Here is a 20,188-nt window from a genome sequence, read left to right as displayed (position 1 = left end):
ATGTATTTATTATGTCAAATGATAAGATGATGTCTAAAAGATCAAAAGCTCACGCATAAATTCGGAGAACGATGTTTCTAACATGAGTTATACAATAAAGTATCATTCGTTTACCTGCTTATAATTAAATTTTATGGGATATGTGTTTATTTTATATTACAACTAACATATAAGATTGTACCTATTTGTTTTAATGTTTCAGTTGACGCATCTACATGTCCGTTGTCATACGTTTCAAATGGTATTCCATTATTATTTAATTTAACTTGAATATAATTTGAAAAATAACAATAAAAGTTTAAATTTTCCAACACATTTGTTTTAATTCCATCTAAATAGGTATCTTTCTTAGAGTCTTTAATATGAACAATGCCTATTCCGATACCACTGAAAAAAGAAATAATGAAAACTCTAATAAACAAAAACATGGTTATATCACTTGACACATAATTGGACCATCTTTGTGTCACTTTGCACTTCAAGGGTCCAAATAAAACTATATCTCATCCCATATTGCTTAAATGAAAAATCTAGAAGAAAACCAACATCCATAAAAGAAAAGGTAGTGCATCCAACTTATTATTATTATTATTAGGCGATGCATGAACTATTATGTCCAACTACTCAGTTTAAAAATATTTAATGTTATCCCGGTTGTTTTTTTTTTCCAGTTCTTTTTGTGGTTTGAAAGCTGATTTGCGAACAACCAACCATTTTTTTTATTTTTTTTTCGGTTGGACGTCCAATATGGTCCGGTTTCTAAACACTGCTTTTATCTCAAATCAAGTAAAATATTAAATAAGTTGAATTTTATTTGTAACAAAAATCAAAAAGAAATGTTTGGATATTTATGAATTTCTAACATGTATATTATATATACTTTTTTTCATATTGTTTTATATGTGATTTTATATATCATAATACATATTTATATAAATAGTTTAACACATTTTTTTCTCTTATAATTTCGTCGTTTGAATAAATTTATTAACTCTAACCCGTGTTGTACACGGGTACGTAACCTAGTATATATATACATGGAAGAACATGCACACATGAGAAAACAACTAACGGTACTAACCAGATTTTTTTAATATGAACTTAGCACAAGACGCAACAATTTCATTTAAGTTGATAAACGGGTCGGATTCCTATATAAAAAAACTGAATAACCCGAATAGAAAACCTGAACTACACCCCTACACACATTTGAAAAATAATCAAAACAAGCCACTTGTGAAACTTTAATTATTAAGATTTTGGTTCTTGTATAATCTTATGTGTTGTTCTATGCATTAAATACATCATTCTAGATAAGAATTAGTTGTCAAAGTTCATCTTTGTTGGTGACAATACTTGGTTTTGAGGCTAGCACCTTAGTTGGAGCCAAATGCTTTGCTGACGAGCCAGACCGGCTCAGGTTGGTCTGACCCGCAAACACTTTTTATCCCCTTTATTATATTTCGATAACTGATAAATGCGTTAACATGATTAGAAAATCAATCTAACTCGTTTTATGTTTTTTGCTAGTTGATTTATGAAAAAACAATTTTTCTTGTTAGGCATTTCAGCAAAGCATTTCATTGATGAAGACTCCGCCATCGGTTCACAGAATGATACGCTGGATCGCAACCTGTTTAGTATATAAAATGCCAAACAAGTAAAAAAAAGATTAGCTCAAAAGGAAACGGGTCGAAAGTCCTCAAAATGTAAATGAAACCATAGTATTTCACAATCATATTTGACAACCTAATTATTTACATAGCGTTTGGGGTCAACCCAACCTAACTCGTACTAAAAAATTGCAATTTTTGGCACGAACCATATAGCTTCACAATCTGGTTGATCTAATCAACGGCGTTGAAGAACCATCATTGCATCTTGCAGCAATTCTCTAGCTTTCCTATCTGGCGAACATCCACTAGCCTCCATATCTTTATACACTACAGGCACCTTATCAAATTCCTTTGCTCTTATCAAAGCTTTCATAATAGTAGTGTAGGTAACCACATCTGGACTTACACCCTTCACAAGCAACCAAGAGTACAATTAGCATAAACATCTAAAATATTAACATGTTTTATGCGGTTTATAACAGATAAAAGGACATACACTTTCTTTTATGTGTTGATATATTGAGAGCGCCTCCAAGTGTCGTCCAGCAATGCCAAACGCATTGATCAATACATTAAGCATAATAAGATTCAGTTCGATTCCTTCACGTTCCATCAACTGGAGAACTTTAACAGTTTGCTCACACAAACCCTGTGTAACAAAGTCATCAAATTGCCAAATGTATGTTATTTTCAAGAATTAAAAGACAACATAAATATAAAAACACTTGCCAGTTGGGCATAGGCGTTTGCGAGCACACAAAAGATTCTAGCTGACAATGGAACACCTTCAAGTTTTAATGTGTTTATGCACTCTTCTGCATCTTCAAACCTCCCCATACTGCCCATAAATATCAACCAAAACTGCATATATGAGCTCACTTTGTCGATGACCGCCATGTTTCAAACGGTCAAACGTTTTCTCGATTACATCCCACTTCCCCTGTTCTCCTAACCGACTAATGATGGTAACGAAGATACTCGGATCAGGATACAACCCTTGTGCTTGCATTTCACCAAACAGTTTAAGCGCATTCGTGAGATCACCGTGCTTGCAATGCCACAGGATCAAAGAATTCCACGTACTGATATCTGGAGTAACCCCTTCTTGCAGCATTTTATCAAACACCTGGCGTGCGTCTCCTAATTCACCCAATTTCCCAAAAGTGTCAATAACACTATTTTAAATCTTCTTATCAAGAACAACCCCAGTATTCCTAATTTCCGCAGCAACGTTCGTAGCCTTCTTCCACATACCATTATCCCTATAAAGTTCAATAATCCTACTATACACAAACGAATCCGGTTCAAACCCGTCTTTCCTCATACAAGCCACAACTTCCCACGAATCATTTAACCGTCCCGAACTCGCGTAATACCCGAGAAGAATCTCGTACGTTTCTCGATTCTTCAACACACCCAGACCAATCATGGACTCCATAACACTCTCGGCAGCTCTTAAAAGCCCTCTTTTTAAAAACCCTTTAAGTAATATATTATAAAGTTTTAGCCTTGGATGAAACCCTAGGGCTACCATTTCTTGAAGAATTGCTTCGGCTTCTGAAGTCCTGCCGGCAGTTGCAAGTGCTGTTAACACACAAGTGTAAGAACCATAACTCAATTGAAACCCTAGGGCTTCTAATTGGGAAAGAAAGTCCATTGCTTTATCGATGTTTCCTGCTTCACATAGCGAACGTATGTGTCTGTTGGATAGTTCCGGCGAGAGCTCTTGGCCGGTTGTGTGAGTAATTGAGGGTGTGTTGTTAATTGCATTTGCTAAGGACTTTACTTTGTGGGTTTTGCAGAGGTTTGGTGGAATTGAGAATTGGAATGATACTCGGTGTTTAATGGAATAGAAGCTGGTGGTGGTTCTGTTTAGCTGCATAGAGAAGAGAATTTAACTAAAATTAAAAGACCCAACTGAAAGGAGGCTTGAGCGGCGGATGATATACTCGTACTTTTCGGTATGGTACGGGTCCGGGTATTTTGGTACAGTACTCGTTTTTATACCATTTTGATTTTTTATCTTCAAATCTTCGACGATCTTAAAACCGGTACTGATACGAGTAACAAACAACCCGAATTAGTCTGGGTATCGATACTTGCACATGTACGTGACGGTTACCAATTTAATACATGTACCAAATTGGCCGTCGATTTAGATAATGTAAATAAATCCATGTTTATTAAAGTAACCCTTCATTAAAATGTAATCTAAACTATTTGTCAAATTTGCTTTATTTGAGGATGTTTGGGCCAAATATCACTTTGTGTAAATTGTCTTATTTGAATATATATATATATAGGTTTAAGTTCAAGAAAGAAATCAAATTATTGCAAGAAATGAGATAAATGAATATGAGCCACTAGTTTTATTTTAGGTTTTAAATATTTAAAAATAAATAAAAAAGAAACAATAAATGCACATTTTCTCTCCAATTAATACAACTAATGTAACCATAATAAATCTCTCTTTAATTAATATATTTAACTAATTTAACTATAATAATTAAAAAAATAAATCCACTACTTTAGTTTTATTTTTTATTTGCACATTTTTCATTTTATTCAATATAAATACAATTTATTCATATAACACTATTCTTTATATTAAAAAAAATAATTTCCACTCAATTTATTAGCATGTTTTTTAACACAACATATTAAAACATAATATATATATTTTTTAATTGGTATGCCTATAAAAATTATTGTCATAAATAATAATAAAAAAATATTATTCAAATGTGTCCATTTAAACAATAAATATACAACCTACACAAAGTTATATAACCCACACTTGTTTTGAGCGATAAAAATGTACAACATACAAAAAGCATACAACTTACATATGTAATTCGACATAAACAATTATATAAACTACACAAAGATATACATATCCTACACATGCGTAGGTTATATGTTTTTCGTATGCAGGTTATATGTTTTTTTATTCTTAGAACAAGTGTAAGTTATATGTTTTTGTGTAGGTTGTATATTGTTTATTGACATTTAATGCAAACATGTGTAAGATATTTTTTTGTATTATTCATCACAATGTAACTACGTGTTGATGGATATTGATATGTTGAGTTTGAAGAAATTGGTTTTGAATAACAAGAAATTAATGTATGAATAAATTGTATTTGTGTAAGATAAAATTTTCGTGTGTAGGTTATATGTTTTTCGCGTGTAGGTTATATGCTTTCGTGTGCGTGTGTATTTCATTGATAATAAATTTTGTGTGTAGGTTATATGTTTTTCGTGTGTAGGTTATATGTTGTCATATTCTTAGAATAAGTGTAGATTATACGTTTTTGTGTAGGTTGTATGTTTTTTGTTGATTTTTAATGCAAACACATGTAAAATAGTTTTTAGTATTATTCATTATAATATAAGTATGTTTTGATGGATATTAATATATTGAGTTGGAAGAAATTAGATTTGGATAGAAAGAAATTTTAATGTATGAATAAATTATACTTGTGTAGGATAAAAATTCAAGACACAAAAAATAAGTTATAAAAATAAATGAGTTCTTAATATTTTCCAATTATAATAATTTAATTAGTTATATTAATTAAATAGATAAGTATTATGGTTTATTAATTATGTTAATTGAAGAAAAAAATGATTAATACTTTCTTTATTTAGCTTTAAGCATTTAAAATTTAAAACAAAACTAGTGGTACATATTCATTTCTTACAATTTTTGCAATTATATCATTTCTCTCTTGAACCATCCCCTATATATATATATATGGTTTGGATCAAATACAAATGAAATTAACATGCTAAACGTGAGAATCAAGTAGAGTAATTATAGATACAAGTAGAGTAATAATGTAATTACTCTACTTGTATCTATAATTACTCTACTTGATTCTCACGTTTAGCACGTTAATTTCATTTGTACATTAATCTTCCCCTATATATATAACTTATCTTGAGTTTGTAATTAAATATTTTAAAATTTTATGTAAATCTGAAGGTATGTATATGTATATATAATTAAATCACACGTGACGAAGCTCATTGGTGGTCTCGAAATTTAAACATCCATCTTTTTGATAAAGATATAATAAAGACTTAGACATTATAAATAAATTTATTTGTATACAAATTTGTTGTCTTATGATCTATTATATTTTTGTATTATTTTTATCACATCTGAAATTTTGTCTCCACAACTGAAACATTAAACACATGTGATTTCAAGTCACATTATTGTTTGATTTTATAATTTTAAAAACACTTGAGTTTTGTTTCTTAAGAACTTCTATATAACTTATTTAGTTTTTCCAAATGATTTATATCTAAAGATTTGTATTCAAGAACCATAAACACAAAAAAAAACATATATTAATTATAAAAGCAAATTCATGACCAAAGTCCACGCATTTCCACACTACCACCCACAATTTATTCTCTTACACCCCAAAATAGTAAAATAACCAACAACATGAGTTCCTTAAATCTCGACTTCAACACCCATGATAGCACAATTGTAAACATAGTTGTCGGACTTCTTGTGACCAACCATTGTCCACTTTGGTGGTCCTTCACTCGGAACCCATGCATAGATTTCAATATGAGCCTCCTTCTCAAGTGTCCAGTGCCCACTAACAATTATCACCCGGTCTCCACACCCTCTAAAAGCAATACCCCAACCATCAATACTATCAGCTCTCACAGGCAACTTGCCTATGCCATCCCATACTTTCGCCTTCTTGTCATACTTTCTCACCTCTTTTGACTCACAATCAGCAGCATACAACTCGTTATCAACCACCGCAAGCAACGGTGGAGACATCGAGTAATCACCACCACCACCAAAGGGCCACATGCCTGGAACCTCCTTCCACTCCTTGGCCTCCAAATCATACTCCTCCCCACTTGTAAGCGGTTTCATATCCGCCCCACCTCACCCACCAACCACATAAAACTTCCCATCCATAAACACACCGGAACTCATCTTTCTTGGCTTGAGTAGGCTAGGAAGCATCTCCCACGCTCCAGTTTCACTGTTGTAACTTTCCACGGTGTCCATGGCCATTCCCTTACTGTTAACACCGCCTGCGAAGATTGTGATCTTTCCAAGGCTCGCGGACCCGAATAAAGACCTTGGGTGGTTCATTTGCGGCCCTTCTGTCCATGAATTCGTCAGCGGACTGTACTTGAAGACAGCATGGCCAGAAACATGTTTGCCAAGAACCAAAAGCTCGGTCCCGACCCCCATGGACTCTTTGTCCGAATGAGCGAAGCCTGTATAGCCATCGATCATCGGTAGATGCATCCATGTCTTGTTAACCGGATTGAACGCTTCCCATTGCAACAAGTTGCAAGAAAAATAAGCCCAGTATTCAACAGCTGGATTCTTGTTTCCCAATGAACCCCTGACATGTTTTTTTGATGCTTATGTCACAAGATCTTGTAACTGTCTTTGATCACCTGCAAGATTTCAACAACATATATATTAATTATCATAATGACACAAGAAATAAATAGGTAACTAGAAATGTATAATTAATTTGTTACCATATGATCTAGCTATCAACAATTAAATATATGCCTTTTTTTTACATGAAGATACATAAAACAAAAGAATTTAGAACATGTAAATAAATTAACAAAACCAGAGAAGCTAGAATGCTTATGCAACTCAGACGTAACTATAAAAAAGAATTACAAAAGTCCTAATTGCAAGATTGATCATGAACCATATAATTTAATCATAGGAATTTGAAAGATGAAACTTATCAAAGTGGTGAAAACAACATAAATTTTGTTTTTACTTCTTTCTCTCTTACAAATGTATGTATATGTGACTCAATTTATTCATCAACCGGTTGCTACCTATATAGAAGAAAGAAACGCTGGAGAGAGAAATAATGATGTGGATGTTGAGAGTCACTGACATGCTAGGCGTGATACTCAGGTGGGGCCCACTTTCACGCGGTACAACAATTGTCTTGAAATGGTGATTGTCACTTGTTCATGTGTTCCAATGACTGTTGTTAAATCTATGAACATTATACAGCTGTATACAGTATACACAATAAATCTGTGTGTTGTTTCCACAATATCTATGTATGTCTAACTTACAAAGCCAGTTCTTATGATCCTTCGGTTACTTTCTTTTGTAAAAAAAAACTGGCTTTTAACTTTCAAAAATATTTAATTGTTAAATTTTACAACCCTTACGTTACCTTCTTTTGTACTAAAAGGTGGCTTTTAACTCTCAAAATATTTAATTATTAAAATTTTCTGTTACATTTTTTTATACAAAAATCTGGCTTTCGCTTCTCAAATACTTATTTATTAAGTTTAATAAACTAATCGTTACAATCCTATAAAATTTATGTAATTAAAGGGGTGGCACATTGGATATAAAGCATAAGACTGATAAGAACATTCACAACATGTCTTTTATATTTATATGAGTGGGTTCTCTATTTTATATGGAGTGGTAGTAAGTGAAAGAAAATAAAATGTTATTATTCATGAATAAATTTAGAGAAACACTATTTATACACCATAATTTTTTTTATAATTGTCGAAAGTGATTGTGAGTAGAGTGGAAAAATGTAACAATAAAGCTATGAAAAAGTATTATTTTGAAAATGAGAAAGAAAATGTAATTTTTAGTGGGATTATAGAGATGTAGATAAAATACCTGCTGGGAATGCCATTTTAGTGTGATTATAGCACACAGACAGGGCCGTCTGCGAGGATTTAAATATCTCGGACGAGCCAAAATAAAAAGCTTGTTGGTCTTAACGAATGTAAGGTCCCGTTACCGGTACCCGACACTTGGACGTTGGATTTACTCATCAACATAGTTCAATTCATCAGAGTTATTAAAAACATACGCGGAATATAAAAACTTTCATAAAATATTACATTAATCCATAACTTGTCTTAAAATAAACATAGTGTCTTTCAAAATATCATAATATTAAGCATAAACGTCTCGAGTCTTCCGATGTCAGCCTCTTATTCAATGCCACGTGTTCCCCTCAAGCGAGCTGCCTCATCCTACTCACATGCGTGCATACTAAAAGTCAGCTACGCTGAGTGAGTTCTAGTTAATAACATAACATACTTTTCATACATACGTACATACTTTCATAATTTAAATTTCTACTTTACTTTATTCTATTATGCCTTAGATATTATTAGGGTCCGGTCCCATTTTCGCCTTGGATATTATTAGGGTCCAGTCCCTTTTCTGCCTCGAGATTATTAAAGAGCTCGGTCCCTTTTCTGCCTTGGATATTATTAGGTCCAGTCTCTTTTCTGCCTCGAGGTTATTAAAGGGCTCGGTCCCTTTTCTGCCTTGGATATTATTAGGGTCCAGTCCCTTTTCTACCTTTCTATCTCTTACATTCATTCATAACATACATACGTATCATTCATAGTTCATACATAACATTCGTATTCATAATTATAACTTGGCAGTATGTGCAATATCCGAAGATCGTTCACGTACCGACAAGCAATCATTCATACATTATACACAACATTCATATTCATAACTATAACTTGACAGTACGTGCAATATCCGAAGATCGTTCACGTACCGTCAAGCGATCATTCATACCGTTCACATATATCACATAGGGCATACACTTATCACTTAGGATAAGTGTATTAACAAATCACATCGAGTATGCATACAAACCCGAAAACATAACAAGGAATGGGGCTAGAAACTCACCTGGATCCTGTTGTGTTCGCCGTTAATTGTTATCCCCTTCTTTAATTGTTCACGGCTAATTATTAAATATGCATTCGTTAATTAACCGTATTATTATCTAAGTTGGTATTTTAATTAACCAACACATTTTCTAAGTTGGGCTTGTTCGTCTAGTTAATACATATGGGCTATCTAGTTGGATCAGGCTACTGATCGCTTTAGCTTTTGGGCCTAGTTGGGCCAGGCCCACAGACCACAACATTTCCCAAGTGGCCGAGAACTCTCAGCAGAGAACCTATGTGTTGACCGAGAACCTATGTTCTTGGCCGAGAACACAAGGCCACCGAAATCGATAATTGGCCGAGAACTCTGGGTCACCTAGAACTCATGTTGACCGAGTTCTCACGTTGACCGAGAACCCGTATGGAGACTCAGGTCCGAGAACCCTTGTTTGATTCTTTCAGCACATATTTTTCCTATCTTTAATTCCATTTAGGCTCAATAACGGTTAATCGGTTCATGATTACCCTTCTAACCACCTAAACCCCAAACCTCCTTAACCGTTTTACGCTCTTTAGTATCCCTTCACCAAGATCTAATACGTTTTAAGTATAAAGCAGGAACCTTTAAGCATAAAACGTCCATTAAGCTAAACCTAGGGTTTCCTTGATGAACCGTTCATAACCGTAAGTTTGTTAAGTCCATTCTAATCATCAAGTTTGCAACTTTATGATTTATCTAGAAACGATCTATTCTAGGTTTGAGTTTCATGATTATTCGTTCATAAAAACGTAACCTTTAAGATCAATGACATACCTTTATACGGTTATTAGGTCACGACTAGCTTTGGTTATAGACTTGAATCTTGTATCTTGCTTGGATATCAAGGATAAATCAAATACCTTTGCTCGTTTGATCTCGGATCTCACCTTCTCTCTTGCAATCGTAAATGGAGTGTTTGTAGGTGTGTTTTGAGTGTGGAGGGAATATTATGGATAAGATGGATGGAAATTGAAAGATTTAGGGTTTAAGGGGGTATTTATACTCCCTCAAGTCCATGGACCTAAGGCCCATCTTTCCTTTTTGGTCCATGATTAATCCCCCTTAATTAGCCTACTTATCTTCCTTTCAATATTTTATTATTTCTTTGCCAAATCAAGTAAACTCGTTTATCATAAGAAATAATATTAAATATTATTACTTGAAATTTTGGGATGTTACAACGAATAACGAATGTAAGCTAATTTTTATAAACGACGATTAATGTTATAACAATAAATATAACAAAAATATAATATGAATGTAATATCCAATTTTCGAAACCCTAAAAATTAATGCGTATACAAGTTATTAACACCGGTTACAAATATAGATAAAATAGAAAAGGGCATAATTGTCTTTTAGAAAATAATAATCAAAAGCATTGTAATGAATTTCGTCAAAACTCTAAACCTTTGTACTCCTCCGCCGATTTGCTCTCATTTCTAGGGTTCCGATTACCCTCCATTAATCAAATCTTTCAATTTTACTGCTAGTAGGTACGTCAATTCGTCCATTTTAACTTCCAGATTTAGTAAAATGAGTCAGTATTTGTATTAGTTATGCGTCAATATGTGCAAAGCTACATTTTCGCGTATTTATATATGTTCTCATTCATGTTATATGTTTAATTCACATATTAATGTTTCAGTTACCATCATTTATAGTCCAATTCTTTGATTATGAATTTAGGTGTGCAAACGAGCCAAGCCGAGCCCGAGCTCGGCTCGTGAGTAGTTTTTCAAGCTCAAGCTTGGCTCGTTTACTATTAATGAATTTTTTTATATTTTTTATACAATTATAATTTTATATATAACAATAACATAATGTATATATTTAGTTATTTTTTCATAACACTTATATATTTTAATTAATAATTATATGAGATTTGCTGAGTACGATGATGATGATGATATGTTATAATGGTTCGTGATCTGGCTCAGCTCGATAAGTGAAGCTCGGGCTCATTTGTTAAATGAGCTTACTTTTAGGCTCAAGCTCTGGCTCATTTAAGCTCGGCTTGATTGAGCTTTTTCACGAGCCGATCTCGAGTAGTTTGTGAGCGTCGTGGCTTGTCTGCACCCCTAATTATGATGCTATTTAGCTACTGGTTATAGGCGTTTTTTTATTAGGCATGCTTATCAATTATATATATGGTTTATTTTTGCTGATTGCAGGTTCTCAAATCTTCTTACACCAAGTCATCATCATCGTCGGTTCCAATCATCTTCAACTTCAACTCTCAAATGATATCATCCGCCGCTCAACGACGGCAGTTAACACTGCAATTCTACATGCAGTTCCTGCATTCAAACAGAGGAGATGCAACCACCATCTTCTATTCCAATTCCATTAAACATGGACTCATTACTGACCCTAAATCAATTCAGTTCTCAATTCCACCAAAACCCTACAGAACCCACATACCAAAGTCCTTACCAAATGCAATTAACAACACACCCTCAATTGATCACACTCATATTGACCACACAACCGGCCAAGAGCTCTCGCCAGAGCAATCCAACATATACATACACCACCTATGTGAAGAAGGAAGCATAGATAAAGCAATGGACTTTCTTTCTCAAATGGAAGCCCTAGGGTTTCAATTGAGCTATGGTTCTTACACGTCTCTGTTAACAGCACTTGCAACTGCTGGCAGGACTTCAGAAGCCGAAGCAATTCCTCTAACAGAGGGACAAATAGTCAATTTTGAAAGAACCTATTTTCAACCTCTTTCAGATATGAATCTATCTGATTCAGAAGGGAAGAACTTGTATCAGTATCTCAATTTCAATTCAAATATGGGTTTGATTCACACTCCATGTTTTGAGAAATCTTTACCATCCGAAACTTCAAGAAATGGTAGCCCTAGGGTTTCATCCAAGGCTAAAACTTTATAACATATTACTTAAAGGGGTTTTAAAAGGAGGGCTTTTAAGAGCTGCTGAGAGTGTTATGGAGTCCATGAATGGTCTGGGTGTGTTGAAGAATCGAGAGACGTACGAGATTCTTCTCGGGTATTACGTCAGTGCTGGACAGTTAAATGATTCGTGGGAGGTTGTGGCTTGTATGAGGAAAGACGGGTTTGAACCGGATTCGTTTGTGTATAGTAGGATTATTGAGCTTTATAGGGATAATGGTATGTGGAAGAAGGCTACGAACGTTGTAGCGGAAATTAGGAATAATGGGGTTTTACTTGACAAGAAGATTTTCAATAGTATTATAGACACGTTTGGGAAATCGGGTGAATTAGGAGACGCACGCCAGGTGTTTGATAAAATGCTGCAAGAAGGGGTTACTCCAGATATCAGTACGTGGAATTCTTTGATCCGGTGGCATTGCAAGCACGGTGATCTCACGAATGCGCTTAAACTGTTTGGTGAAATGCAAGCACAAGGGTTGTATCCTGATTCGAGTATCTTCGTTACCATCATTAGTTGGTTAGGAGAACACGGGATGTGGGATGTAATCGAGAAAATGTTTGACCGTTTGAAACATGGCGGTCATCGACAAAGTGAGCTCATTTATGCAGTTTTGGTTGTTATTTATGGGCCGTATGGGAGGTTTGAAGATGCAGAAGAGTGCATAAACACATTAAAACTTGAAGGTGTTCCATTGTCTGGACGGTTAAATGATTCTTCTCGAGTATTATGCGAGTGCTGGACGGTTAAATGATTCTTGGAAGGTTGTGGCTAGTATGAGGAAAGACGGGTTTGAACCGGATTCGTTTGTGTATAGTAGGATTATGGAGCTTTATAGGGATAATGGTATTTGGAAGAAGGCTACGAACGTTGTAGCCGAAATTAGGAATAATGGGGTTTTACTTGATAAGAAGATTTTCAATAGTATTATAGACACGTTTGGGAAATTGGGTGAATTAGGAGACGCACGCCATGTGTTTGATAAAATGTTGCAAGAAGGGATTACGCCAAATATCTGTACGTGGAATTCTTTGATCCAGTGGCATTACAAGCACGGTGATCTCACGAATGCGCTTAAACTGTTTGGTGAAATGCAAGCACAAGGATTTTATCCTGATCCGAGTATCTTCGTTTCCATCATTAGTCGGTTAGGTGAACAGAGGAAGTGGGATATAATCGAGAAAACATTTGATCGTTTGAAACATGGAGGTCATCGACAAAGTGAGCTCATTTATGCAGTTTTGGTTGATATTTATGGCAGTATGGGAGGTTTGAAGATGCAGAAGAGTGCATAAATACATTAAAACTTGAAGGTGTTCCGTTATCAGCTAGAATCTTTTGTGTTCTCGCAAACGCCTATGCCCAGCTGGCAAGTATTTTCGTATTTACATTGTCTTGTAATGCTTGAAAATAACGTACATTTGTCAGTTTGATGTGACTTTGTTACATAGGGTCTGTGTGAGCAAACTGTTAAAGTTCTCCAGTTGATGGAGCGTGAAGGAATCGAACAGAATCTTATTATGCTTAATGTATTGATCAATGCATTTGGCATTGCTGGACGACAATTGGAGGCGCTCTAGGTGTATCAACACATAAAAGAAAGTGTATGTTTCGTCTGTTATAAACCGCATAAAACATGTTAAAGTTGGAGTTGTTTATGCTAATTGTACTCTTGGTTTGTGAAGGGTGTAAGTCCAGATGTGGTTACCTACACTACTATTATGAAAGCTTTGATCAGAGAAAAGGAGTTTGATAAGGTGCTTGAAGTGTATAAAGATATGGAGGCTAGTGGATGTTCGCCAGATAGGAAAGCTAGAGAATTGCTGCAAAATGTGTAAGTCCCGAATCTGGATCACTACAATATGATATCAACCCAAACACGATGTTAGTGCGGAATCCTAACACAGTGGTGATTCAAGAACGAGATAGAAGAACAATATGAATATAACGAACACGAAGTACTATGGTTTCAGTGCATACGATTCTATTATCGATAAATCGTCAGATACATAAACCACTTTGCCAAACAATATAATGCTCTCTAGAATTATGGTGGCTCTCAACAAGTGCTAACTTCTAACCCTAAATGCTTACTAACATTAACTACATATAGGGTTACTATACAAAGCCCAAAGGCCAAGCCCAAACTAGCCTAACCGAAATCCATAGGGATTTCGGTGTTACTAGACAACCGAAATCCTTAATCCAATTCTTCAAATCGTGTTACTAGACAACCGAAATCCATAGGGATTTTTGGAACATTAAGGATTTCGGTATTACACCATCACAACCATAATCCAATTCTTCAAATCGTCCTCGTTTATCTCACTTTAGTCTTGATCACGTCGTGGCCTTTTGATATGCGTCAGTCTAACCAATTTATGTTCCAACAATCTCCCCCTTAGACTGATGCTTTCAAAACCTTCATAATCTTTACTTGAACATGATCAACAATTTCAGCATCTGCATCCGATACTCTACCATCTCCCCCTTATTAACAGCATCACCCAATTTGAATATCAGATACTTCATATGTTTTCCGTTGCAAGAAATCAGTCTTGAAAGAACAGTCAACTTTGATAGAAAGACCATCCATAATATTTTGAAAACAATTAAAATAAAACAAAATAAGACAGACATAATTTTGTAATTTTTATTTTTCTTTTTTTTTTATGATTTTCTTGAAAAGACTTGAGATGAGATCATACCAGCTAAACCAACTATAACACAATAACCAACATCAGATTTCATGAGCTGAAGACAAAAACTAAAACAAGCTTTAAAACGATTTCTTAACACATTTGTTTCGACAAGAGTAATCAAGAAATAAATAAAAAATAAAACCAAAAACAACAAATAAAACAAATTTAATCACATGGTCTTCTTGTAATTTGGCAAAAATTGGGATCAAATTTCAGTTTATGATAATACCGCCGCCTTTATGAAAAGATCCGAACATGGAATCTTATTGATTAAGGTGCTTTCACAAAGATTCATGTTTAGCGTTATTATGACATAAAGAAACAGGTTGATAGCAGGTATAACAAACTTAGCATGATTTTCATTGTTTCAGTGATATGGATTAGGTTCAGTTAGGCATAAATCTCAGATGGACATCACTTATGGACCTGTGATGCCTCTTATCTCTTCTCAAAGCGTATTTGGCTTTCCCCAGATCACCGCAATTTGAATCCAACCCCCTAGTGCTTGATCAAAATATTTTCTTTACATAAATAAACTGTTAAGCTTCAAGGTTGAACGTTGGACTTAAATGCCTTTCATTTAGAGTGTTTAGGACTTATTCGAATGCCCCACCCTTGTAGTTCTAGTTTGACCCTTGAAGCTTTTGAAATAATAATTTTTTAACATCAAAAATTATATGCATACTCACAACAATTTTTTTATTTTATATTTTTTTATTATTTTTTTATAATAGTAAACATAATAGCACAATATTTTTGGTGATCAAGACACTAACGGGCTAGTGTATGACTGGGTAATTGCTTTTCTGCCTATCATTCGGAGAGATGTATATGAAGACATGCACATTCTTCAAAATGACTCTCCACAGTAAGTTTAACGAATTTAGTGTATATCACTTCAACTTTTACGCATCATGGAAAGCTATCATACAAATCAATGACTGTTCTAGAGCCTTTAAAGCTTAATAACTTCACCCGTTAGGCACACAGAAACAATTTATCTATCACTTTCCAAAGGTTGGATCAATTTTCATTTGAAAATATTTTGAAGCTTCTAAAAAGTTGTTAACTGAATAATCATATCACCTCCCAGGGAGTTACAGAAAACATATGTATTAAGGATTCAGTCACCCCGGTCACGTTAAGCTTTTAGGTAAATGCTATCCTATATGACTACAAGTGGTTAACCGGACCAAACATGTATGAAGATACATATCCTTCCAGCTCAGAGTTACCGACATAATTTTAAATGAAAGAATGCAAAACACAAAACACATCACAATCGCCCCGGATGCTTTCAGCCTTTAGGTAAATGGCTATCCTGTGAGTCTACGAGTAGACCACCGGACCAACGATATACAAGTATACGTCCTTCAAACTTGAGCAACCGACATAATTTTAAGCGAAAGTGAGTCTTGAAAAGCAAACTTTTTTTTATTTAAAAAATGAAAACAACACACACACACACTATTTTTGACTTTTTGATTTTTTACGCACACATTATTTTTTGACTTTTTGATTTTTCTCCCCCCTAAATTTGTGCAAATTAAACAAATATGTACAAGTTTATTCCCAAAAAGACTCAATCCTCGAAACGTAGAATTTAATAATAAAAATAAGATGAAGTGTGATAGTCAGCCAGCTGATGTACTATCATTTCTCATATACGATCAAGTCATTTTCACATTTTGAAATAAAACAAAATAAAAAACTATACGTGAATATATTTTTATTTATTTATTTATTATTTTTTTTAAATTAAAATTTTAAAATCTTTTTGACCGATCAATCTTTCATACCAAAGTGATACGGTTACCTTTAATCTTCAAGACATCATTTTCCCATTTGTGAGAATCTCCCCCCCTTAAGAATAAGCTTGTTTTGAGATTCTGTATCATTGCGAGTTGAATGTATGGAACAAGCCTTTTAATATGCAATGTATTCCCTGATTTGTTCCTACACACTTAGAAAGCAGATTAAAAATGTTCTATTACCCTAAAATCCCGTCCAGGCAACAAATAATCCATTTTAAGGTTTAAAGATTTAAAAAAAATGGATATTTGCCCTGTCATGTGCTTGGAACAACCCATTTAATAAACAATGAATTTGTGATTGTTCCTACACGCATAGCGGGATCAGTTGGACATAGGAACCCAAGTCATAAATTTCTTGGGGTTCCCTTGAGCATCAACATATGTGACCTCTTGCCAACTCATACATTTTCCATCTTTAACAGAATCATTTATTAATACAACATCTGTTTGCTAAGTTTTAAGTTTCCAAGTCTGTCTTGGTTTAGTGAAATTTGGTAGAACAGCCTTTCGAGTGGAGCAATTCGAATTCGAATTCTTAGAACTCTCAACACTTTTTGACTTCTGAAAATTTATTTTTCTTTTAACAGTTTCTAAATCATTTGAGTGCAAACCTGTCATATTAACTTTGAATCCTTGAGTATCTGTGACCCGTTGTACTGATACTCGTGGTTTTGTAAAATAAGCATTTTGTTTAACCACTGGATTCGGTTAAAACCTGTTACCTTTCACTTGAGAAGCTTGTCTATTAACAGCACGGTAGTGACACTCCTTCGCCAAATGCCCGCCGTTCCCGCAGACGAAACACACTTTCATCCTTCTTCTAATGTCAACGGAAGCACTTGCCTCGTGTTGGAATTCCTTCTTAGGAATGGTTTTTCCATTCTTCTTGCCCCTTGGTGCAGCCTTCTGATTTTGCTTGTAATAGGGAACATATAGACGATGAACACAATTTCTGGCTATATGTCCCGGCGTGCCACAGTAATAACATGTTTGCCTCTTAATATAAATAACACCCAATGATTTATCAACACATGGAGATCCGGAGGATCTATGATAATGAGACTGTCCTTGTTGTGTTGATTTCTTATGCGCCTTCCCTTTGTTGCCACAACTCTGTGTATTATTATTGGTACAATTTTGTGTTGCGGTGTCATCTGAGTTTGATGACATGTTAGAATAAGATTCATTTTCATTAGCCTGAACCCCTTTACTATCAGAAGCAACATTATTTACTATATCTACACATGAAGTTGAAACATCAAAATTGTTCACACATTTAAAAACAAGCTTGATTTCCTCTAGGGATCCTGATCCAACAATTTCAGATTGAACCTGTTTACCATACTTCATGTCTTTTACATTTTCTTCCTGCTCTTTGGTAAGAGGAAGACTAGTATAGTTGTCATTGTATGGTGGGGGTACCTGACTATATCCTATACCCTCACCCTCATTCTCTTTCCACCATAATTGATTTTCAATGTTGAATTGACTACTTTACTGGAACCCTCGAATTTTTTGAAATCAAGTTCAACACTTTCAAATTTACTAGTTAGATTCAGAATTTCTAACTTGGAGGCTTCCAGTTTAGCAGTTAGTTCGGCGATTTCTTGTATGGCATCTAGGTGGTGACAACTTCTTATACTGAAATTAGACTTAAGCTTAGAGATGTCCTTTTTCTATGCTTCTATTTTGTCTAGGAAAGCTTTTTCATTTTTCTTAAGTTTAAAGTTTTCAGATTTTACTCTTTCCATGTCTCTAATTAAGTTATCATTGTGGAGCTTATATAAATTTATTTTATCAATGCAATCTTGAGAACATGATTGAAAACATACCTCTGTAGACGAACTCTGAAATACTACTTGTGAGGGAGCAGACTGATTAAGAGTACTTCTAAACATTGAGATGAGTTGTGGAGAGTCCATTGATTAATTAAAGGAATTAATCTGATTTTCCCGCCAAATTTTTTCGAAAAAAATATGATCGCCAAATTTTCAAGAAAAATGTCCCACTCAAGAGAAGTGTCTAGGAAAAATTTCGTTAAATACAATTTTTTTCCAAATTTCCAGCCAAAAATTCACCAAAAATCACCCGAAAAAAATAGTTTTCGCCAAAATTTTCAAGAATGAAGTCTCGCTTATAAGGATTATTCAGGAAAATTTTCGTTCAAGAAAATTTTTCCCGCCAAAATACTTTTTTTTTTACCGAGAACTCAAAAGCTTGCCTGAAACTCTGATCGAGAACTAACTTAGACCGAGAACGAATAAATCTGACCGAGAATAGTAAGGTCAACAGAAAACAGATCAAGTCAACCGAGAACCCTTGCTGACTGAAAACACTTGATTATCGAGAACCCTTGCCAACCGAAATCACTTGTTAGCCGAAAACTCTTGAGAATGGCCAAAAACTCTTTACAGTTGACCGAAAACCCTTTACATTTGACCGAGAACCTCTTAAAACTTGGCAGAGAACACTTGTTCTTGGAAGAGAACACTTGTTCTTGGCAGAGAACACTTGTTTGACCATCTGATTTTGGTAACAGAATAAAATCCTAAATCCGAAATCTTTCCCAAAATCAATCCAAATTCTTTCCCAAGTTATCTCAACAACCCCTGAGAACACGAAGAACAGTTGTTCTTCAATTTCCAGAATTCTTCAATGCTCCACAAACACGAAGATCCAAATCTTGAATCGTTGATATCACAACCGAGCCTAGAATAGGTCAATAGGCTTTGATACCACTTGTAAGTTCCGAATCTGGATCACTACAATATGATATCAACCCAAACACGATGTTAGTGTGGAATCCTAACACAGTGGTGATTCAAGAACGAGATAGAAGAACAATATGAATATAAATAAGGGTGAGCATTTGGTTTAGACCGACCCGAACCGAGATTTACCCGACCCGGACCGAAACCGAAAAATCATGTAAGTTAGAACCGAAAACCGTCCCGTCTATCTCACTTCGGGTATCGGGTATTATGGATCTTGGTGGTTCGGGTAACGAAGAAAGACCGAAACCGTTTGTCCATTTTAAACTTCAAACAACTGTTAGTTGGGTCTGCAGCTTTGAAGAATGCTCTGTAGAGAAGTGGGCTTCATCTTTAAGCAAACTGTTAGTATTGAGGCGAGGTAGAAGAATCGAATATTAGGGAGGCGGTGGGACGGTTGGCCATAGTTACAGGACGACTCGTCTTCCTTGTTTTTAGGGAACTGGTAAGAGAGTCATAGAGAGAGAGAGAGAGAGACATAAAAGAGTCACAATAAACATAATAATGATATATGAGGGAACCAAGGATCAGATTTGTATTATAATCAATTAAATATTAAAATTTAAGTTGTAAAACTTTGAATACATTAAAAGAAAAATAAATTAATCTATCAAAAGCAATATCTA

At 34.6% G+C, this 20,188-nt stretch overlaps 3 pseudogenes across 1 annotated transcript; 1 reads left to right on the top strand and 2 right to left on the bottom strand.

The window, feature by feature from the left end:
* Window positions 1-1,851: 1,851 nt before the first annotated feature.
* On the bottom strand, window positions 1,852-3,498 carry LOC143530541 (uncharacterized; annotated as a pseudogene). The gene is made up of 3 exons (XR_013134871.1): window positions 2,346-3,498; window positions 2,113-2,265; window positions 1,852-2,025 (listed from the first exon to the last, which is right to left on the bottom strand). The product of XR_013134871.1 is annotated as an uncharacterized LOC143530541 (transcript).
* Window positions 3,499-6,008: 2,510 nt separating this feature from the next.
* Window positions 6,009-8,305, bottom strand: LOC143530540 (F-box/kelch-repeat protein SKIP11 pseudogene; annotated as a pseudogene).
* Window positions 8,306-11,645: 3,340 nt separating this feature from the next.
* LOC143530539 (uncharacterized) lies at window positions 11,646-14,113 on the top strand (annotated as a pseudogene).
* Window positions 14,114-20,188: the final 6,075 nt, after the last annotated feature.

The sequence above is a fragment of the Bidens hawaiensis genome, unplaced genomic scaffold, assembly GCF_021521415.1.
Source record: "Bidens hawaiensis isolate Kalapana, Puna unplaced genomic scaffold, B.hawaiensis_p1.1 tig00008947_1, whole genome shotgun sequence".
NCBI classification, from domain to species: domain Eukaryota; kingdom Viridiplantae; phylum Streptophyta; class Magnoliopsida; order Asterales; family Asteraceae; genus Bidens; species Bidens hawaiensis.
The sequence above is the reverse complement of the archived record's forward strand: the minus strand, read 5'-3'. Positions and strand labels throughout refer to the sequence as shown.